The sequence below is a fragment of the Haliaeetus albicilla genome, chromosome 9 (assembly GCF_947461875.1).
Source record: "Haliaeetus albicilla chromosome 9, bHalAlb1.1, whole genome shotgun sequence".
NCBI lineage: Eukaryota > Metazoa > Chordata > Aves > Accipitriformes > Accipitridae > Haliaeetus > Haliaeetus albicilla.
The window spans coordinates 26,178,613-26,200,473 of record NC_091491.1 but is presented as its reverse complement, the minus strand read 5'-3'; the positions used below and the strand labels follow the sequence as shown (position 1 = coordinate 26,200,473).

General features: G+C 38.0%; 1 protein-coding gene across 6 annotated transcripts in view; it reads left to right on the top strand.

Moving 5' to 3' along the window:
* Positions 1-21,861, top strand: part of TRIP12 (thyroid hormone receptor interactor 12) — an 81,017-nt gene that overhangs the window by 2,722 nt on the left and 56,434 nt on the right. The window contains exon 1 of one of the 6 annotated variants that reach the window (XM_069792187.1): positions 6,424-6,443. The exons of the other annotated variants lie outside the window; for them this stretch is intronic. The gene's annotated coding sequence lies outside the window, so the exon portion shown is untranslated. Of the gene's footprint in view, positions 1-6,423; positions 6,444-21,861 lie in introns of those variants that run through there. 6 annotated transcript variants of the gene reach the window in all.

Here is a 21,861-nt window from a genome sequence, read left to right as displayed (position 1 = left end):
CCTAGGGAGTCTCTGGAAAAAATTGGGAGTAGTAAGCTTGAATTGACAACTTTAAGTCTGAATGTTCTTCAGTCTCCAGATGGCTCCATAGGTAGGAGCCTGAACAGGTCTTAGCTGTTAGTAGAAAAATTGTAGGTCATTCACAGTGTAACATTACTACTTACTAATATAGCAGATCGACTTCAGTAGGAGTGCCAACCTGTTGAGTAAGAGGCTTATGAAAATGGTGTCTTCTGATGTCTTGCAAAAGTTCTTCAGGCCAAAGTGACCATTAGGGAAACAACCTGTATCTTCCCAGTAAATGAATAATCAGAACTGTCATTCTCAATCAGGAATCATGCAAAAATTCATTTTTTATTTTCCTTTTTATATTGCATATTGACTGTTTGTCTTCAAACCCAGAATGTAAATATTACAGAAAAAAATCGTAATGAAAACTTGTTCTTATAAAATCATTCCTAAATTTGAGGCTGAAAGCTATAGGTAACAAAGACACTGTATGCCTTCTGCAGCAGTTTAGCAAAAAGATAATGCAGTTGACTTCAGTGTCATGAATGAAGACATGATGAATTTCTGTGTGGGTCCTTACACAAAGTAAGTACAGTTACTTACTTTGGGACAATCCAGGAAGATAACCTGACTAAATTCCTTTTGTTTCTAAGAAATGAAGCCAAAGCATGAGTAGGAAAGTTATTGTTTGACTAACTGACATGTTTGTACTTTATTTGTAGTGAATCTCAGAACTATGTGTGTTAATCTTATATTTATACACCGTGCTATATTTTCTAACAAGCTAATTAGTAAGCATCATGTAGAACACTTCTGATCATGAGTCTGTCTTCTGTCACACAGACTAAATTATTGTGACAAAGTATAATCAAATCCCAAAGTTGTACAACATGGTGTACTATCACATTGTTAAAAACTTAACCTGGAATGTTTCTGGGATTTCCTATTGGCCTGTTGCACAATCTGTGTCCTGTTCATCAGCTGTTAAATTAGAAACACTCCCTACAAAGCACTTTGTGGACTCTATGACACTCTTAATAGTGGAAACCTTTCCTCAAGCTGTTATTGCCATATTCAGTACCGACTCTGAAGGTAGTAGTACATCTGAATTTTTTGGTGGGGTGGAAGATTACTTTTGGGTCAGTGTGTTTATTTTTCTGAAGAAGTAATACTTTGAATTTGGTCCTAATATTTTAATCTATATATAGTATCATAGCAGATTTATGGCAGTATATGAATCAACTTCTTGCTGAGTGTTTTCATAGCTAAGTTTTAATTTGGGACATGAGGTTGGTAACTGCAAAACAAAGTCACATTAACTCTTTTTTTCCTTCCTGATATTTTTTCAATTTACATGAAATAATGTGTTTCTCAAGGAGCAGAACTATTTTCAGACTTCTTGCTGGTGATCAAGCATGACAGAATGCTTGTATGTAGCTGCTTGTTTCAGGATGTCTTAACAAAATGATTAACTTTAAAACATTAATTCAGCAATCTTCTGTAAATAAAAATTTTCTAGCCACACATGATATCAAGTGTACACTTGTTGTGAAAGACAGTGCTAAGTCAACTAGCTTCTCCACTGCATGCTTTCAGATGCCAGTGGTGGTTACTTTAGTGTGAAGGTTAGTTTTGAGGAGCAATTTCTCTCTGAATCCTGCCATGTGATAAAATTTTTCTTGTCAAGTTGGTAGAATCTAACTGCAAATATGCAGTCATTCTCCTTCAATTCTGTCTGGCAGCCAGGGTTTGAGCACATATAACCAATCTGCTTACTCTCACTGTCTATAATAAGGCTTGTCTTGCAATGTACTGACTGTTGCCAGTCTTAACTTGACTCATGAACATAATCAGTACAAATATGGCAGAAAAACTACCATATATAAGAGCAATAGATAGTCAACTTCTCAAGTGAAGACTTTTATATAGGAAAAACTGGAAAAGTTAAGTATATATCAAAAAAGTTAATAATGGTGATCTAATACTGGACTTCAATACTAAAGATGCATGAAAAGTATTAGCAATGGTGTTCAAGCCATAGTTGCCTTTAGTTGCTCCAGAAAAGCCTCTCTTGCCATGATTCATAGAGTAAGCCAGTTTAGAAAGGATCTCTGGAGGTCACTTGGCCCTGCTCACCATTTGACTTTATCTACTCTTGAATAAATAGTTTTTCATTGATCACTGTGCTAATAAAATAACTCCATCTTCTGGAGTGATAAGAAAGGTAAAAAAACACCAACAAACCTTCAAAGGTATGTGTGGAGAGGAAACTGGAAGGACTCTGCAATGTATGGCAGTACGCTGCTGCCTCATGGAGCAGGAAGGAAATCATAGTTTCTCAGTGTTTTCTGAATGGATTGGTCTGTATTGTGATGGTGTCCACAATAAAGTGCGCATGCTGAACTGCAAAGATTTGACCCTCTTAATGGGTACGAAAGGGTCTGAGTCATCTCCTGGAATGGGAACCTTGAATTGTAGGGAGCAATTTCATATTTCAAAATGAAAGCTGAGGTCCCTGGTACTTGTTGAACAAGAATGCTTTTTTTTAAGATCTGGAAGGCAAGGTATATTTAATGTTTATTCTGCTTTGAGTAACTTGTTGCTGACAACCCTTGTTTTATTACATAACATCCAAATAAGTAAACTTAGTGTAAAGAACGGCAACTACTTGCTAGACTTCTGTAAAGGTGGAAATGAAAGAATACAAACATGTTCTTTATTTTCTGATGTACATTGTTATTTGGGGACAAAGGTATTAAACTTTCAGAAGGCTGTCTAGTTAAGAGAGGCATTAGCTTCAATACCACCAATGTGTGTCTCCTTCAGATTTGTGGCTGACTACTGTTGTGTACTTAAAGCGTGGTTAATATCAATTGGTATTAATGCAGAGCAGTAACTGTAATGAAGAATTTTTACTTTGATTTTTGGGGGTAGTTCCTAAAGGTAACACCATTATGAAAGATAAGCCTGGGACAAACCTTCCATAGGTCATCTGGTACGTAGTTCCGCTCCAAGGTGACTAGGTCTAGTCTTATGCTATATTTGCTTTTAGAAAGCATGCATGCTGTTTTGTTCTCCCTTATCATTCTCCATGTCTAACTTCTGTCTTATTTGCTTTTCTATGAGCTTGTTATGATTTGTCTTATCCACTCTGGGTAGGAGAAATTATCTTCTCTCTGTACTATGGGCTTTTGTGTGCTTGAAGTCTGTTCTGTACCTCCTCTCTTAGTCCTAGACTGCTTAGATAGAAAAGTAGAAGTGCAGGTAAATAAATGTGGAAATCAAAAATACACTTTTATGTAGTATCTACTAAGTTGAAAACATTTTTTTTTTTGAGGAGCAATATAAATGAGTTGAGGCACCAAAAAAGGAAATATGTAAACAATGCATAGTAACACTAGTGAGGGTGGAATTCAACATCCCCCATGCCTGCCTGCCTCCCCCCTCACCCCAAAGAAAAAGGAAACCACACACATATATGCACCCTGTCCCCCCCCCCCCCCCCTTAGGGGACTTGCATTAAATGTCCTTGATGCTGGTATAATCATTAGATGCTTACTTGAACTCCTGGAGTTAGTAAGGAGAAGCTGTCTTTACATCATATATCTCTGTGGAATATGAATCTGTGGTAGATGTCTATTTTTGGACAGGATAATATTGTAAGATGTGGTTAACATCAGGGCTAGAAGATGGCATCTTATCCATGTTAATAATGTTCTGTGACTTCTGATGTCAAATCCCTTATGTAATTAGCGTATTCAGTATAGAGAGTGTCCCTTCCTGGAAGGTGTGTGCAATGTAACTGAACCTTCTGATCACAGGTGAGATGTGGCTATGCATTTAAAGAGAACTAATGAAGAAAGTAACTGAAGGTGCATATTAATAGGCTGTGTGCTGAATACAAACTTGGAACTCTGCCTTCTTTAGTGAATGTTCTCTTTATTTTGAGGATATACTCCATTATAATCAAGGTACTGGCTGCAAACTGTAATTTTTCTTTAAAACTTCACTTGTTTTGGCCTTTGCAGTTGTTTCGGGTGTATAGCTCGATGAACTCAAACATTGTAAAGGGATGAGGGGAAGGTGAGAAATCACCAACTTGAACAAGGGTATGCAGACAGTCATGGTCTGGGTGAATAAGCCTGAGTGAGTAGCACCTGAGAAGCTGCATAGCTAGGTTTCAGATCTTTAAGTGACACCAATAATCAAAATAAATGGATTCAAGTAATGAGAGGAGCAGGAATACCATTGGCATACATAAAAATGCAATTTGATTTGAAGTTAATAAGAAAATTTCTGGAGGAAACACATTTTCAACTGAATCTCATTTAAAGGAAGTGATGGAAGCTGCAGAACTTTGGCAAACTTTGACAGGATTCCCAGTGTTAAAAGCTGTGCTTTAAAGATCTGCTACAGTCTATTCCACAGTGTTTTTCATGTTTATGTAATGACAATGCATGCTGCCATATCTTACTCTGGTAATATTCTGCCCGATTTATTTAGCAGATAGCTTTCTACAGTAAAACACTGGTAATAAAAATGAAGCCCTGCATTGTACCATAAGATTGTGGATTAAAGAAGTTAGTTTTGTTCCCTTACTCAATTAAAAAAAGCTTGGCAGAAGAGCAAATGTATTTCTTTGCCAGAAATAAGATAGCAAATACGCTTTTTTCAGATTTCTTGTATGACAACTTTTAAGTTGATACAGTTCTGCTGCATACGCCCTGTTTCTCATCTACCTCAAGTACTTGTAGCCTTGCAACTGAACATAGACATGCTTTATACTAGACTCTTGACAACAGGACTCCAGCTCAAAGCTTTCATCATCACTTTGTAACTGGAATTGGAGGAAGCATTGTTAAGAGAAATGCCGTTGCACACCTTAATCTGCAAATTTAAATACTCCATGGAGAGAGTGGAAACTGAGCTTTCTTCAGGTTAACTGTGAAGAGGAAAGATGAATTTTGTGGAATTTAGTATGTGAAGGAACAGTACCACTTAAATGCCTTCCATTAATGTTTAAACACCCGAGTACTATGGTCACAGTAGTAAGGATGGGAGTTATTTTCTTTTTTAATAGCTTAGGGTTTTTGACATACTGCCAAAACTGAACTGGAGTTGGGACAGAATGGGCACTGAAGATTCTGACTCTAGCAATGCTGTATGCAGATGAACTCAAGTAAACTAGAACACAAGAACCTTTTATTTGGAAACTTGAGGTAAACGCAAATGTAGTAATGAGTTCCATTTATTTTAAGTACACTTTCAAAAATTAAAGTTTCTTGTGAGACTCCACTGAAGTAACAGGCAAATTAATCTCAATCTGTCACTTTCAAAATACAATGCAATGAACACAGTTGTTGCTATACTTTTATTGCTTCCAGAGGTTGTCTGGAGTAAAGTATATTCCCTGGGTGCATCATGCTTTTTTGTCTGTCACAGACTTAGCCAAAAGCTGTTAAAACTATTCTTGTAGTTTTAAATAAGGTAGATTCCTATTAGGTAACTTAAGTCAATGGATAAACTTAATTTAGTTGTATCATCTATTTTTCAAAACTCTACTTCCTGTGTTTTGTTCAGATGAAGCCTGAATTTCTATCAGATTGAGATCTTATGCTTAAATTCTAACTATGCTTCTTGCTGGCAACACCTGTAGTGTCGCCAGAAACTTTGTCAATTCCCTTGACCTGTTCTTAGGACTGTGCTAAACTAGTGTTGTGTCTGTTTGTGGTGTCTGTTTTGTTGTTGCAGTTTCACAGCCACTTGAAATTACTGGAAACCCTATTAGATCTCACCTGTACTATTAATGCAATTAATTTTAATCTTGTTTTAGTGGCATTGGAGTATTTAAAAAACTTAATCAGAAGTAAGCCAAGTAGGTTGCTGTGCATAGCAAAATTGCTTAATGTGTTTTCATATAAAAGCTGTTCCCCTTCAACTAAGAAATGGTTTCTTCCTTACAGTTTTTTAGGTTTGCAATATTGTTTTCCTTCAACAAAATTATGTCAAGCTATTTGGAAGGTCAGCTCAGTAAGATGGCAAATTAAAATTAGATAGCAGGTGATACTGTTAATTGATCTAACAACAGAATTAAATTAGTATTTTGACTTTTCTCTGTTCTGTAATCCATTCTGAAATACTAGTTGTCTTGAATGTTAATAAAAGTTACAAAATCTCTGTTGTACTTTATAGTGTTCCTATGTTTTTGTCTGGTAGTTCTACATGGAACTCTTTCCAAAAATCGAGTAGCTGGTTTGGTTTTCTGAATGTATTAACTCTGGCATATTTCCACCTGCCCCGCCCCTGCCCTGCGTGAACACTTTTGGGAGATATCAAAAGTGAACATATGGGCACAGAGTGACACAGCAATAGAAGGATCAAGCTAGATAAACAACCTCTGCATAGAATAACCATATCCAAAAGTGTGGTGTATGGTTTGTGGTTTTTTATTTTTAAATCCTAGAACTCACTCCTAACTGCAGTAACTTGCTTTGTGGAAAGCTATCTTCTGCCTCCCCCCCCCCCCCCCCCTTTCCCAGCAGAAGGTGAGGTGACAAGTTTTTTTGCCTTAGTCACAACAGAGTTTCAGTGATAGGTGCTACAGGACAGGGCAAGAGAAGCTTCGTGAACTCCAGATAATGCAGGTTTGCTTCTTTGCGGTGTCTTCTCTGACTTCTTTTACTTTCTGAGAAAGAATAGGTGTTATGATAAGAAGAATTGTATTCCAGTTAACTTCCTTAGCAAAAGATCAAAGTAGGGGTACTAGCCTTTTCTTGGAACTGAGCCTTTAAAGTACTTTCTGTACCTAAGCAACTCAGTCCTGAGTGACACGAGCATCTCCTCTCTCCATTGGTTGGCCTAGTAGAACAACAGAACTTGTTATTTGTCAGTTGTCTGTAAGGACAGTGAAGTACTACTGTCTAGGAATAAGCTTAGTAAGAGACATCATAATGTCAAAAGTGTAATCTGCTAATATTGTTGGTATATCACTTAAATCTCTTAACTTGCAACTGTCTAAAAAGCAGCTAAGGGCATGTGTTGGTTTTGTTTTCATACTTGCCTTTTTTTTTTTTTTAATTCTTCAGTCCACCTGGAGATTGTTTCAGCATGTTGTTTCTTGAAATTTAGGATCATCTCATTTCCAGCCTGGAAGTTTCTCATAACTGTTTTGCCTGCTTACTGTATTAATGCTATCCTCTCACTTTAAGTAATTTTCTTCTCTTGGTGTTTTACCCTTGGCACTTACAGAAAGCATTTGTAACCTTCTTGTTGCCAGGCTAAATAATACAGGCTTTATTAGTCCTATTTATTACCACCTGTAAGAGCACTTTTGTGTTCTTTCAACTGGAATTCATCTCTCTTGACCAAGGTCAAACTGTGATGAGAGAGAGTATTCCAGATAAATCTTGTACAAAAGCACTGGAGAATTCTCAGTTACTCTGTAATGGTATATATACCTAAGCATTGGTGGTTCTTCCACATCCCCACACCTCCCCCCTGTTCACTTGCAATATCACTCTGATTAACTGGAACATGTAGTCACTAATGCTTATGTCAACTGATAAGGGCTTGGCTTACAGCAAAACTTCTTAGTTTTATTACTGGGGTATAGGATCTCCATGCTGCTTGGTATTACTGTGCTTCATAGCATTGCAAGTGTCTCGTTAGAATACTGTTCAGTGTTTTTGATGCATACTTGCTATTTTGGGGGAAGGAAGGATGAGAGGAAAGGGAACTTGTAAGGCAACTTTTAAGTTTTGATAGTTTGGAAAAAGAAAAGGGGAGGACTTCTGAGGGAACAGCTCTGGCTTTAGATAACCATATAACCTGGGTAGTTATATTGAAATAAGCAAAGCTGTAACAATAATAAAGCTTTCATCTTATTTCATAGTTTCCTTCTATGGGTAATAGTCTGTTCATCATTACAGATACTTTCTGCTAAACTCATATGGTGATGTATTCTATTTGGATGCTACTTAACAGCAATTGATTGTTTAAATAGTTTTGGATTTAACAAAATAGAAATTAAAGAGTGAATGACCTCTCTTCTATAAGCCTGGAAATAGTAGCAAGTGTCCTGAGTTCTGCTGTCAAAAAAATCTTGCACTTCTGGAATCTACTGATGTCCTGTCACTACTGAATTAGGGTTTCAAGATTTAATGCCATCACAAGTTTAAGATTATTTCCAGCCTTCAAATGTTACAAATGTTTAAGCACCCATGCTTACAGAAGCTGTAATTTCCAACTTTTTCTCAACATTGAGCCTCAGTAGCTGTGAATATTTTAAGTCTAGCTATGTCTAAAAGATGGAAGTACTTTAAACAAAAATATTCATGCTCTAGTGTGTTTGCAGTAACACAGCTTTGAAACTGACAGGGCTAGAAAGCTGTAGAGTAATAGTCCTCATCAAAGAGTACTTGTACTCTTTTGCTAAACTCTGGTTCAGTGGGAATGTCTATCTACATATATTCATAGAGTACACAAATATAGTTTCATGGCACTACTGACATAGTGAAGGAAGGCAGGCTGTCCTCTGAAAAGTATTTGAAAGAACCAGTCTTAAATCTTTGTTTCTCAGGAAAGGAAAGAACCTGTTCCTGTAAGTGCTGTCAACACTAATGGGATCTCTTTTTAAATAGATGTTTTTTATTTGTTTGTTTGTTTTTATTTTTTTTTAAAGGAAAGGGACAATTCTTCCTTACTGTGTTTTTGGACCACTTTAGATTGGAGTACCTTACATGCCTGAATTTTAGCCTAAAATATCTAGTTGCCATCTAAAGGCTAACAGGAGGAGGAAAAAAAAGGGCAGAAGTATGTACAGGTGTTCAGTTCTTATACCACTGACTCTAGCTGTATTGTCATAAATGTTATAGCTGTACCATGAAAGGTAGTTGCTCCCACGGGGATCTCTGCTGAGTTCTGTCAAGGGAAGGTGTACTAAAGATCTTAACCTGCCATGCTTAAGCTTTGAATGGCCGAGGCAAGGAATTCAAGGATCCAGAGTTTTGTGCCCATTAACTCATGAATGCTGCTCAAAGATTGTAGTGTGACAAGTAGAGAAGATACAAACTACTCTACTTCCTCTGATTCTCAGCTTGTGTGAGACATAGCTGAGCTGGGGCTTGTAAGCCCCTATCTTTGCTTTATGTGTATTATCTAACTTGTTAAAAAAGCCTACTTCAGAAGGGTTTGGTCTTTCTGTTGACAATATCAAATGCAGAAAGTGATTAGTGCAAGTCCAGACCTGTGGCAGCTAGAAGCAGAAGCTCAACCTATAGTAGAATATAGTGATTTAAATGTCTAAGTTTAGTTAAGTCAAGGTGCATCCAAAATCAGGGTAGTTTTTTACTACTTAATAGTATTCCAGGTTATGGCAACAAACTGTTTAGAGTTGCACCTACTCTTGGTGTGTGGTTGGTGTGTTGCTGGGGAGGTCAGGAAGGTTGGTGGCCTAGCTTTGAAGTAGGAATAATTTTAATATACACATTTGTGACTGACTATCATCTAAGCTGTTTTGTTCTTTATAGTTGCATAGAGTGGAGCAGCGTTTGTCATAGGAGGGTGGAAGAGAAGCTGATGTAATTTCAGGTTGCTTCAACAGAATTTGAAAGCTTTTACTGGTGACAATTGGTGATAGTTCAAAGTGTTAGGTTTTAAATTCTCTATATAAACTTGTACAGATGCAATCTTCTATATTTTTGACCAACTCTTGAAGTTTGATGTGCTGAATTCTAACATGAAAATGGTCTGCACAGGCATTAGAGTGAAACTAATAGTTGTACTCTATCCCTGTACCTTCTGAGGTATTTGTGTAAGTGAAGGAGTTCGAAATAATGACATCAAGGTAGAAACTTTGGATAAACACGTGTAGTTGAAAACTATGTTCTACCAAGTACACAAGACTTTGACTTAGTTTCTGGATTAGAGGAACTAACTTTCCTTTCTAATTTATTTAGATGACTGCACTCACTAGGATGTCTCCCAAGAAATGTAGTTGGGTTTTTAACTTCTATCAGTTCTGTGGTACTCTTTTGAAAATAAAGTGGAGTTCAGCTGAAAAACTGCACAGTGCAGACTGATGGGTCTAATGCCCTAAAATCTGGCTTGTTTAGATTTTCTCTTCTTGGTCTGTACTGTAACTTTAGTAGTAAGTTAAATTGTGTATGAAGAGTATAAGGAAGTGTAATCACTATTAGGCTTAGAGTTAATGGTGTTATGGGGGGGGGGGGAAGAGGTGTGTTTGGCTCAGAATGTCTGTCATACTTGAATATGTGCAGAATGTTTATGCTGTCATTTTAATTAGAAAAGTATTCATTATAAAAAATACATGGCTATACCACATCTGAAATGTTTTTCTGGAAAATAAAAAAAGCACCCCTGAAACTTTGAGGGTCTTATCATGCAGCTGTTTAATGTAATAAATATTGTCATATTAGTATATGCTAATGACATATGCTGTCCTTGTTAATTGAAACTAGAACACCAGACTGCTGATTTGAAAATTCAATGTTAGAAGCTTTATACGCTCAACTTTCTAACTAGTCAAAATAGACATATAATAGGAAATAATTGAAAATATTTTTTAGTAGATGCTGCAAGTTTGGTGAGCAGTGTTTTCAAACTATTTAACTTTCACTTCTGTGGAAGAAGTTCATGCTGGGCAGATCAGGCTGTTCTCAAGTTGCAGTACACAGTATTTGTGTCCCAAAACTGTTCTGCCTGGGGAGCCTTTAAATACAAGGAAAAACATACAAATAAAGTTTGAGAAGTGTAGAAGACAGACCTAAAGTTAGTACAGTTACTTTGGCATCTTTGGTAGCTAATGGGGGTTAGAGGTGCTAAGAAATAATTGATTGGAGAAAAGATTTATTTCAAAGGCTTGAAGTGAGGAAGTAGAGGTAGTAAAGACACTGTGATTACTAGAACACTTTGTTTCTCATTAATCATATGTGAGATGGGGATTTGCGTGCTCCTAGCTGGGTATCTTTGATTAGCAAAACAGATATAGGATTAAGAGAGGCTGCAGCCTTTATGAAATACCTAAATTTTGCATTTGATAGGTTAAGATACTGTGCAGAGGGGAGGGAAGGAAGCAACTTTGCTCACTTCTGCGCCTACAGGTATTTTCCCTCTTCTTTCACAAACCTACTTCATATTCTTCCTTTAATCTTTCCCTAAAGCCACTTTGTTCTCTGTGTGTTTTTTTTTACTCAAGTGTTATGAAGAGAGTTGTTTTATCTTGCATCATGATGAAGCTGCTCTCTCCAGTTAAATATCCTTTTGTCTGTCTTGTCTCCCTTACTAGTGGATTTTATTAAATGGCTTAAAATAAATAGTAAAGAGGATGACATGCGGAATAGTTCTGAGGCTATATGAGTGTCTTGTGGGTATTTTTTTAACAAAAAAACAAAACAAAACAAAAAAACCCCAAGACATCTTGCATAGGAGTTAAGTGAAGTTTGTTTCCAGTTCCTTGTCATCTTAACGGTATGGTATTATCTTCACGTTTGCAAAAATGTCTTTCAGGAGCATAGGAAGATGGATGCATAGCTTTGCTCCAAAGTATTCTACCTTGATGTACACACAAAGTACTAAAAGAAACACTGTCTTCCTTTCTTTCCGTTCTTCCTCACCATATTCTTGTCTAATCCTAGACAAGGCCAGAATCAATGTGTGAGTTTGGGGGTGATAGGTTGTAGGTTTGCTCATGAGGCATAGTTAAGCATTAGTGTAGGACAAAAGGTTGCCTGTATAGGATTCAACTCTTGAGTATTCTGGTTTGGTCACAGAGCAAATTGTAAGAGCAAAGGTTTATCAAATCAACTATTGCAATATCTAGTTCTTAAATAATAATTTTGGTCCTGAGATCAAGCTCTAGAAAGCTTACAGCTCTGCTTATTCTTTAAGTATCTTGGAGCTGTGGAGAAACTTTGTTCTTCTGATAAGTGTTCTGTATTACTGGTAGTCTGTGAATCCTTTCAGTACATCAGAGAGCAGCAGTTTAGCTGGGAGGTAACAAAAAGTATTGAACAGATTTAGGTAGCATCTCTTGGAACATCTCCTTGCCAGGAATTAAGTAGCTTTTCTTCCAACTCTGAAGTGATTGACTATTGGCAAGGAATTCAGGCTTTGGCAAACCCGGCCTTGTTATGAGCTTGAGGAAAAATACCTTATTAGTGTCAACTTGTTAATCTAGTGAACTGTAAAATACAAGCATAGTTACAGTTGTTGCTTGTGCAAGGAAAGTGTGTGGATAGCCTGGGAGACAAAGGTAAAAATCATTTGTGAGGTAAAGCAGAAAAAAGGGCTGGTGGTACTTGCACATAGGTGAAAGAGGAATTTGTAGTAGACTTTTTTGTCTGTATTAAAGTTTGGTGATGGTGAATTCTTGTCTAGCTTAAAATTAAGACTAAGGCCGGCATCCTGCTAAAAAGCGTTTGACAGAGCTCTAATATTTAGATCTGCTCATTATTTAGATTTGCTCAAGTTCAGCATCTTAACCTTCTGTATTCAGGTTCTTGGGACACTCACTTGCCATTCCCATACTCTGTAATCCCCATGTACAACACCTCATTCCCACAAACTTGTTTTATTTGTTGAGTACTGAAAAGGCACCTATGTGCAGAGTGGAGCAGACAGTCTTGTCAATGAAGTGTGTCATGAAGTTGTTTAATTCTTTCATAAAGCTTCGTGCTCTGGCTTTTGACAACTTTCTTCATGACTGTGAAGGTTGGAACCTTCCTAAAATGCAGTTGTGGAAGCTAGTATTGTATGTTCTTATGTGTAGCTACCATGAAAGAATAGCTCTGAGCACTGTAAAGTCCTGATCCTATCAATGATAGGATCAGCTTTAAGACAGCTTAATCCTTAGTGTTTAACAGGTGTTTCTCTGGGTGTGACTTCCTTTTCTTCAGCTTTACACAGAACTTCTCTTCTGTTTCTCTATACAGATATTTGGTAGGTAGTTTGGTTCATGATTTCATACAAGGTAAATGTCTTTAATTGTGCCTATGTCAGTAATTTGGTATGTGTATTGGAGCTTGCTCTTAATTACATCACTGCAAGATATAATGTCAATGTATAAATTGTTTTTCTTTGGTTGAGAAAATGGCATCTGTGGCACATAATTCCAAGATACCATTGGTTTGAGCACTACCCAGTTTAGAAACCTTAAATATGTTTTAATCCCGTTGTTTGTTGTTGCAGTATCCTTATGATAGCTAAAGATCCATATGCAGATGCAGTGCTGAGGAAGCCGGAAACTTAACCTGTTTTAATTGGATTTCTTCCTCAACAACTACAATTAAACCATTTCCCAGATGGTATCATGTGGCATAGGAATCTTGCTATGCATTAGGCCTATGACCTTTTTTGTGTAGCATTTGGATAGAAGTCTTTGTTAAGGAGGATAGCATCACCTCCTTTTGAGACAGTGTAGGAAAGGAAACCTCAACAGACATCAGCTTTAGTCAGTGCTAAATATCAGTGATTAGGAGAACAGAAGGAGAACTCCTGATATCCTCCTGATTTGTCCAAACCTTTTCTAAATGGTATTTTGAAGATGCAAAAACTTGAGACCCATTCTAGTCAAGTAGAAAACAGATGAGTACACCCCCTCCCTGCTTCCCTTGGAAATGTAGATTATTTTTTTAATTTTTTTTAAAGTGTTTCTCTTTAAGACATGCTAGTATGAGTGAACAGGCTTCTCAACTTCTGGCATTTCTGTGTGTAAACTAGTCAAGCTGAAGCTGAACATTGTCAAAAGGAAGACCCAGTCTCCTCCCTCTTTACCTTGTTTTCAAGGTAGATCTACATAATGCCCTTAGACCTGTAATCTTGGGTTTATCTGTGGTACTTGTCTAACTTGCATGTACAAGTCAACTGTTTTTTGTGTTTATTCTTCCAGCAGTAACTTCTGTAAGCTCTAGTCTCTGAATGTTTTCATTCTAGTGGCTAATTAATGTTCTTTTTCTTTTTTTTTTCTGCCTCCTCCCTTCTAGTTGCCTAGAAGATTGCGGAGATCATCTTATGTTAATTTAGACTTTGAGTGGCCAAACCATGTTTTACTAGCCACTGAGCTTGCTAGGTCTCTGCAATTTAAGATAGCTTGGTAAAAATTGATTAGGAACTTGGCAGGGTTCAGGCAACCTGCCATGCTGCAACCTGGGGCATGTGTTGTCTAACAGGCTCTGCAGGTAGGACATGGGTATGTACCATATCACTATTTGTCTTGTGCTGTTGCACTTGATTTTATTTAAGGGCTGTGTGTGCCGGATACAAGTGAATGGCAAACTGCAAATAAGGCACCATCTGGTCTATGGGGTTAGAACAGGGAAGAAGCTTGGTGTTGTAATAGTAGGTTCTGATTTCAGACTCATAATGTTGAAGTAAATGGTGCTATGCAGCTCAAAGGCAGCTGGGCATGAAGAATTGGGTAGGGTACGCTTGGAGTGGGTGATGGTTTTGGGTACTTCTTGGTTCAATTGCATGACAATACTGAAATCAAGCTTCTAAATTGAAATTTGCACTAATTGCTGAGCTGACTTTTTTCTTCACTGGTAATAAATGCCCCCTGCTCCAACTTTGCCACACCTGTTTACTTGGTCTTAATTTGACCACTTACCTGCTAGCTTGTCTTCATTTCTGGCAGTATTGCCAATCTGTACTTCATGAAGGATTCTGTGCTTTCGTTCATGTTGTCTCACAGAAGGTAAAAGCTCCTAATTCAAATTCATTCCCCTCTTCTGAAGAGAATGTTCTTCCTCACGCTTGCCAGGCAGCATGTTTTTTTATAATGTTAGTGAAAGCTTAAGCCACCACACAGATAGAGAATTTTGGCTCCTACTAAACAAGGTTTTCTAGAGAAGCTGAAAATGAAGGACAGATGAGATTTTACTTCTATTGCTTGTGATGGGTTTTGTTGGGAGTCTGCTAGAAACGAAGAATTCACATCAAATCACTCTGGGTACAAGTAGCAGAGTTTTGGTCAGAATTTGGCTGCTAGAAAATAAGTTCTTTTCCCTTAAAGAGATACCAGTTGCTCTTATTTAATTTAAAAAAGGAAAAAAGTGAATGTTATTTCCATTGTTGCTAACAAGTTGGAACCACACTTGTGTTGGCACGAGGTAGCAGAATTGCATACTGAGACTGTCATAGGGTAAACTTTTCTCTGTCTAGCAGCTTGTCATTCACTAATATTAAAGTTCCTGTAGAGGTGAAGTCAAGGTCTTGCTGTAGGATCTGATTTGGCAGAGAAATTTTGCTCTGTGACACAAGTGTACAGAAGAATAAACTGTGAAGACACCTGTTCCTCACTTTCCCTTTCTCTTCCCATTGCTGTGCTAAAAGAGAAAAAGATGTGTCAACAAAGAGACAAAAACTGGTTCGGTATTCTGCAGCTAACATTTGCTATGTTTATATGTGCCTCTTCTCCCTGTGGTATAACAAATCTTCCGTGTTACTGAGATGGCTTAAATATCTCTGGGCTGCTTCTTAAGATGAGCTGTTGCTGGCTGACTTGCAGCTATCCAGATTAGACTATTCTTTTACTGAATATCGATTGATTCTGAAGTTTCAGGGTTCTAGTGGTTTTGATAATCGTTATATCTGTGTGCAGAAAAAAATTTAAGTGCTGCAGAATTGACTGAATTATGCAACAGAACTTAATGTTTAGCTGGTTTAAAAAAAATAGAGCACTGAAGGCCGAGAAACTACAGGTGTTGTAAACATGAAAATATTTTCTTGAAGTGTTGAATCCTGGCATTCTGCCACTGAGAGAGCATTCCCTTCCTTCATTAATGAATTCAAGTCAAACCATACACTGGTGGAAAACTTAAATTGAACTAGTTTGGATGTGTTACAAATGGTGACATGGAAGGGTAAAAAACTCAGTTTATTTGGAGAACAACAACTTCTTTGATTATTTTCTTTTTTTTTTTTTACAAGGGCAGATTCTTTGAATTAAGTTGTGATGTACCCTTGTAAATAAATATTCTGAGAGATTATTTTTATAATAAACTCCATTGCTGATCCTCTCAAAACTGAGCGGAATAGTTGCTGACAACTATCCGAAGATGCAGAATGCTAAACTATAGACAAACAAGAGAATAAAAAGAAATGCTTTCTATTTTTCCTAACTTCTCTTTTGGATGAGGATCTAAGATCTGAATGACACTTGTGTACTTTCGTGAACCAAAATGCAGTCCAAAAAAGAGTGACACAACTTGTAATATTTCTGTCCTTGATGAACATAAGAGAAGCAAGGCAGTGAGGTGGCAGAACTGAAGAAGGATGCCCTCAAAACAGCATTATATTTCTTCCATACAACTCCTTTACTTTTTTACCTCAGACTGCAGCTTCTTGTCTTCTAGAGGATGGAGTATAGGAGATAAAGGCTTTTGCAATCTTAATGTTAGTTAGCCCCCTTAACCAGCTTCCAAGAATTCAGTTAAGCAATGAAATGAAGCTATGGATTCCTGTGTACCGTGAGCTGGGGACACAAGTCATACAAACAGACCTGAGACACCTGAGCTTGCCTTTATGTCCTCTTCAACCATATACAGAATAGAACAGGAGCTGTGGGTTTTTTGCTGCCTTTAAGCTGCCTAGATGAACAGGAATGTTCTGCTGTCTAACTTCTGCAGGTGCGCTTTTTTAGCTAATTTTTGGCCCTCCCCTCCATCCATAGGTTTCTCTTTGTTCTTGAGCTGTTTAAATTCTTGAACAGTCAGTTGTACTGTTGACTGGTTATAAAGCCATGTGCCAGTGATACCTGTGCTTCTCTGTAGTTTTGAGTAGTGCCCTGTTTACCATTTCAGTTTGACTTTTCCACAGCCTCAAAGGACTTGCTAAGGTTCTGGCTATGGTGTACAGGCCAATCCACTGTTTCCTTTTGAAACCGGTGGTGGGTGCCAGGTCTCAGTAGTCTTTATGGAACAAGGTTTTAAGCTGCTTCTAGGTCATTGAAGACATCTTTGGTTTGCTTTTCTGTAACAGGCCCAGGGAAAGGTCTGTGCAGTCTGAGACTTCAAATTCACCTGACCTGCTTGAAGCAGAGGAGGCTGTTCAGCTTTTGCAACTCAGAATGTCTTCCCACTGTCACAAAACTATTCTTACCAACACTGGAGCATGTGATAGCATGTATTTAGATTTTTTCTTAAACAGAATTTGACCTCTTGACTTCCCCACACTGTGTTCTCAAGCTATGGTATCTTTGCACAGATATCTTCCAGTCCTTTCACCAGACAGAATTCAGTAGGTAAGAGTGCTACTTTGCTGGCTCAGGGTGATGGCATGTGTAACCTGTTGGATCACACAGTCCTAACAACCTGGGCGTTCCTCTAGTGAGCAGTGTTGTGCATCTTCTCAGAGGCATTTCAGTGTTCTTATCTCCTGTAGGACCTTGTAAATCTTTAGTTTGAAACCTTTAGTTTCAGGCAATGAATATTCTAACTGCCAATTAGCAGTATAGTTCCCCCTAATTCCAAACCATGAGATCACAAATGAAGGTATCTTTTGCTCTTCTCTCTTCCTCTTCCTTGCCAAGAATTTCTCTTCCCAGTCTTTGTCTATAGGTCATTGTAGACATATACGCATAGATGCAGTCTAGAGAATCTTAACCTGGTGGTTACATCCTTTCAAGTTCCTAGCCACTTGTTTTGCTGATTTCTGTGAAGGTGGTCTTTGCATTGCCACTGTCTCAGCTAGAAGGCTAAGGCAAGGTCTAAGCTCTTGGAAGGCTGCAAGGGAAAGCTGACTTCTTCCTAATGTAGCAAGGCCCAAAGGTTGCTATAATCTTCTGATGGCTGTTTGTTGTAAAGTCAGTGGAACAGGGGATAACTCCTGCTCCTTTACTGATTTCCAGCCACCCCCCCCACCCTCCCCAGGAGTCTGTAGCTTGAATGCATTTACGGCCTACTGGTATTGAGAAGTTTTCTGCAGTATCTATACCTCTTTTAATATATGGGGTATTTTTGAAACGGTTAAGAAATGCTTCCACTCTAATGATTACAGAGTAGCTGAATGAAAAACCTCTTCCACTGTAAATGAATCTGAGAAGAATATTGTGCTGAAGCTTTTTTTTTTCTGTCAGCAATTCAGAAAAATCAGTCTCTGGCTAACAGCTTATGTATTGTCTAAAGTTACCCAGTGTAAAAATGGACATGTGAGCTAGTCCTAAGTCTATAAAGTGTTCAGTGACTGGACTCCTTCAATAATTGTAGTTTACATGCCCATTTTGTTTACTTCATGTTAGTCCAGGTTACTGGATTGTGTTTTTGAGGAACTGAAGGGGAGGGAATGCTTTCTGAGCTATATGTGATTGCAGTGAGGAACAGGGCTAGAGTTGTTTCTTTTCCCCTCAGAGAGGTTGTCCTTGGGAGGGATGGGGAGCGTGTCCTTGCACACCTGTACATCTACATAGATCTGAGATCTTGGGTTACTTGAACTGACATCTCTTGCATGACTTACTAAATGCTTCTGCTGAAAATACTATTTTCTGATAGTCTGTTAGTGTCTCCTCTGCATGTGTTTATATCTGGCATGATTTTGACTTTTTTTTCCTTTCCCCTTTCTTCAGGGTATCTCTCATGATTCACCTTTTGCCTTTCTCCTCTTGCTCACAACTCAGAATATGTTTTGTCATTGTGGTTGGAAATTCTCACTTCTCAGCAGAATGAGAGATCTCTAACATAATCTAAGATCTTTTAAAAGGAGGTTGGACCAGATGATCTGGAGAGATCCTTTCCAGCCAAGGTTTTTATAATGATTCTAACTTAACTCTTGTACTCCACTTGAACTCTGCATCAAAAAGGCATCCAGTCTGCAGAGGAGTTTGTCTCTGTGTGCTGTTAAACTCAGCTTGTCTTCCTATCAATATCTTAATGTCTTCCAAGAGAACTGATAAAAGTGATGCAACTGTTTAAGTTTATAGAAATTCTGTGCTGGAAGAGGTGTAGAAACCTCTTTCCTTACCACCTAACATGCTCATTTTAAGAAGAAACTTCCTTGATACCTGCTTGTCTTGTCTTCCCAGCAGTGAGGTAATGTTACAGTACTAGGAGGCTGTAGGATCTTGTTTGTCCTGAAGATTTTTCTGTATATACTGAATTTGCTTTGGTTAGTGTGTCTGTGCCTGTATTTCTGTGTGTGTAGGTTTTTTTTGTTTGTTTTGTTTCCTTTAGCATCGGAGGGGGAGAATACAAAAAGAATACAGTTCAACCTAATTAATGTATGATTCAGTGCAATTTTTTGTGGTTTCTGTACCAAGAGAAGTTAATCTGATAAAAGTCACCATGTGAATTTTACATCATTAGATGCAGCGCAGCATGTAAGCCTTAGTGTATTCTAGCATCTTTACATCATGTAGACAGCTTATGGCTATTCATGAGGAGAAGGTAGAAGTGGAAGCAAGTAAGAAAATAAGTGGTAGTTTGCTCTTTCTATGTTGGAAGAAGAAAAGCTTGTCATTCCTTAAGGCTCAATGCTTTCATGCAGCTGAATAGCTCAGGATTTGCATAAACGCAACCAAAACATCTTACTGTACCTTACAGCATCTTGCAGCTTGTGGGATGGTATCTTTTTCCCTTGTTTGTGTATAGAAATGTGCTGTCAGGAAGAAGGGAGGGTTAGTGAGAATTCCGGAGAGGTCACAGAAAATTTTTCTAGGAAATCTCCAGTATGTTGTACCGGCTTCCTAAATTATTCCATGAACTATTCCTACAAGCAGAAGGGGCAAGAGGCTGCTAAACTGAAAATACAAGCTTCTGCCTGCATGGAGCTTTGACATGAAAATTACATTTGGAGGTGAGGACTGCAGTTGAAAAAGAACTGGGCAGAGTGGATAACTACTGAATTTAGGGAGTATAGTGACGAAGAATATTGTGTCAAAATCAGCTGTACAAGACTCAGTTTAAAGCAACTAAGTGGACTAGAGTCGTCTTAATTAATTTCTGAGTCAGCTGGTGAAGTAGTAGAAGTAATTGAATGAGTGCTTGCAAGTGCTTGCTTGCAAGGCAAGAAAATAGGTGTGTATGTTTGTAGGTAAGTGAGGAGAACCTTGTAAGCAGTGAGCAAAAATGAGGTGCAGCTATGAGATCAGTTTAAAATGAAGTAATGTAGATCCAAAACAATTCAGCAGTTACTGAACCATATACAGTAAGTTCTTCAGTTTAGTTGCAATTAAAATCTCAACTCTTAAATGTGTATTGTATGTGTATATATTTAGAATGTTGCTTCTACTGTAAGTGACTAGATTTGTCACAGATACAGTTGATAAGTAAATTAATGTTATCTAGATTGAAGTGAGGGAATACAAATCTGAAGTCTTAGACTTAACATTTACTGATGAGTATGCTGAACTCTGGGTTATGGCTGGCAAGATGTGCAAATTGCTTGAAGAAAATGTTCTGAACTTACAAGGCATATAAACATCCTCCTATCTTTTCATTCTTGCCCCCCTTTTGCCTAATACTGACTTCAGGGCAGTAAGTCTTTGCAATGTTGAGAAGCTGGATTGCTGCAGCAGCATTAAGTAAGGCACTGGTTTTTTGGGCCAAGGTACAAAAGAGACAGTATGCCGACCAGTGTACTTAGGTCAACTCCAAGCAGACAACAGGTGTTATAATGGAGTATTACAGGCAGAGGTGCTAGGCATATCCATAAATATTCAGGAAATCGGAGTGCAAGAGCCTGAAAAATTCTTGCACTACCAAGACTCTTCCAAAGACCTTAAAAAAACCCCCAAAAAACAAAACAAGCAAGCACCCCAAACAAATAAGTTCTAGGGCTCATCCAAGTAGATTAAGGAAGCCCTTTCCTTGTGAAAGGGTTCAATTCCGTTTTTACAGGGGTTGTTACTGGTTTGCCTTGTTACAATCTTAGTGGCCTTAGACCCTATTGGAATGCTTAAGTTTACTCATTCTCTTTTCATCTCTGTAGCCTACATCACAATAGGCTACATTACAGTTCACAGTATTCTTCAGGGAGTGATTTTGGTGTTAAGTAAAAGCTGATACAGGCTTCTTCTGCAGTTGTCTGTTTCCTCTGTTTGTTTCAAAGACATGGAGAAGTGTCAGTCGCTTCCTGTTGGCTTTTCCATGAGAAGAAAGGTATAAAGGCTTCACTGCAAGTTAAAGGGAGGCTTTTGTATCTTGTGTTCCTGTGGAACCTCTCTAAGTAATGTGTTGGCTGTATATTAGTTATAGGGTTTGTAATAGGTACATTAGGTCTACAGAAAATAATTCTAGTTGCTTTCCTGTACAGTAACAAAGATGACTGTTAATGGTATTCAAACAGTGTTTACTAAAACTCAAGAATATTATGCAAGATAATAATTAGATGCCAGTGCTGTTAGATGTCTTCAGAAGATACATTGTGGATTTATTTAAAATGCTGGTTTTTAATCTAAACAGTCTGCTTATGAGGAGAGCATCTGTGGGCCAGTGCTTTGGCATCATTACAGCTAGGAATATGGAGTTGTGAAACATTAACTAAAATGGCTTGTTTACAGAAAACTTTATGCTAGAAGAGGACCTGAACTTAGAATTCTCAAATTGCAAAGCCTGTCAACTGGAGCACAGAGGTGTGATGTACAGTTATAGCTTTTTCTTATTGTGGGTGTGGAGAGAATGCTCAGTGTAGTTGAGGAAATAGTCTTGAAGTGTGACAGGACTGCACTGATGCATTCGGCTGATCTGCTGGGTTGTGCATCTCCTTTGAATTTAGGTATCTAAAGAGGGGAAAGAATAAGCCAAGTGCTGGGAGTGAGGCTTACAGATGGCGGGACAAGTCTGAATGAGAACAGTTCAGATTTAGGAACCTCAGGGCTCTTTTCTTCTCATTCGAGCATGTGGA